The sequence below is a fragment of the Otolemur garnettii genome, unplaced genomic scaffold (assembly GCF_000181295.1).
Source record: "Otolemur garnettii isolate 467f Iridium unplaced genomic scaffold, OtoGar3 scaffold00011, whole genome shotgun sequence".
Taxonomy (NCBI): domain Eukaryota; kingdom Metazoa; phylum Chordata; class Mammalia; order Primates; family Galagidae; genus Otolemur; species Otolemur garnettii.
The window spans coordinates 24781829-24783315 of NW_003852406.1; positions in this window are offsets into that span (position 1 = coordinate 24781829).

Below are 1487 nucleotides of genomic sequence, written 5' to 3' on the forward strand. Positions count from 1 at the left end.
AAAAAAAAAAAAAAAGATGATGATTTAATTGTTTTGAGTTTTTAACTAGACATCAATATTTTTTTAAAGCCCTTTCCCCTTCCCCACCTTTAGCTGCAATGATTCTAATGTAAAGACAAGGTTGAGACCCTTGACCTAGACTCCTGTAGTTGCTTAGAAGGATTTGAGGCAACTTCAAGGCTCAGGGTAAATCCTCCCTATGGGTCCTAGCTGTGAGTGGGTTTTTGTGGAATGGTACCTTCTCAGGGTCTAGTGTGCAATGCCCAGTTTTTTTGTTTTTGTCAGTTTACTGGTAAGTAGTCTTCCATGGAAAAATAATTCACCAAACCAAAACCTTACCTAGCAGTAGAACTGACAAGCAGAATAGAATATTTATGTCTACTGGCAATACATTCTTTTCTCAAAGAGGAGAAATTTGGGAAAGTAAACTAATGTAGGGTATGAGTAAAGGAAATTGAGTAGTTATAAGCAAAGCTGTCACTAAGCTATTGGCATCAAGTAAATGCACAATTCCACTTAATCACTTAGAATTAACTTCAGAGAGCTTAAGAGTTCAAGTTTCTCACTTTTGTTTCTCATTCTTTCAGTAATCTTGTGTGTTAAGACAGTGGATTTTCCTGTTTTTATTCCTAGTGTGGTGTGATAGAATATTGATATTTCTCAGCCATATTTCTACCTTTTGCAAAATAGAGGATATTAATAGGAATGATTATGTGTTGAGTTCTTTTTGCAACATATCTTAGTTACCGGTATCTTCTAAGCAGCCCTAGAACAAAATAAGCATTGCTATCCTATATTTAAAATAAGGAAACAGACTATAAATTCATCTAAAAGTTAGACATTAAGTCTAACTGCAGGGTCATCATGCTTGTCTGATTCCGTATGTTCATTCTATTATGCTGTGTTTGTCTTATAGGGATATTGTGATGGTCAAAGAAAATGGAGAAACAAAGCCTAGTTACACATAAGCACACTGGGGCTAACTTAGGCAACAAATAAGGACACACAGCAGTCTCATAGACTCTCCAAGGCAGGATGAGATTAGAACCAAGACCTGGAAAGCCCTTCGGTACCCTTCCCCTGGCATTATTGCCTGCCATCTTGTTTGTCCACATCATTCTCTTTAACAGCTTCTGCTTTTCCTGTCATTTACCACATAGCTCCAGTTGTACCAGACACATGTAGACAGAACCTGTCATACATACGGAACAAGGTTTGATGATAGAAATGGTCTTTGACAAAACTGAAATGCCCTGAAATTTTATTTTTAAAATAAATGTAAAGAATTAGTATGTAAGGGATAATTATGGCTAACTAGTTAGGATTTGCTAAATACTTCGTGTCCATCTCATTTAAATTCACAATCCTATATATAAGTAGCTCCATTTTATAAATAAGAAAATAGAAGTTCAGGCTCGGCGCCTGTGGCTCAAGCGGCTAAGGCGCCAGCCACGTACACCTAAGGTGGCGGGTTCGAATCCCCAGCC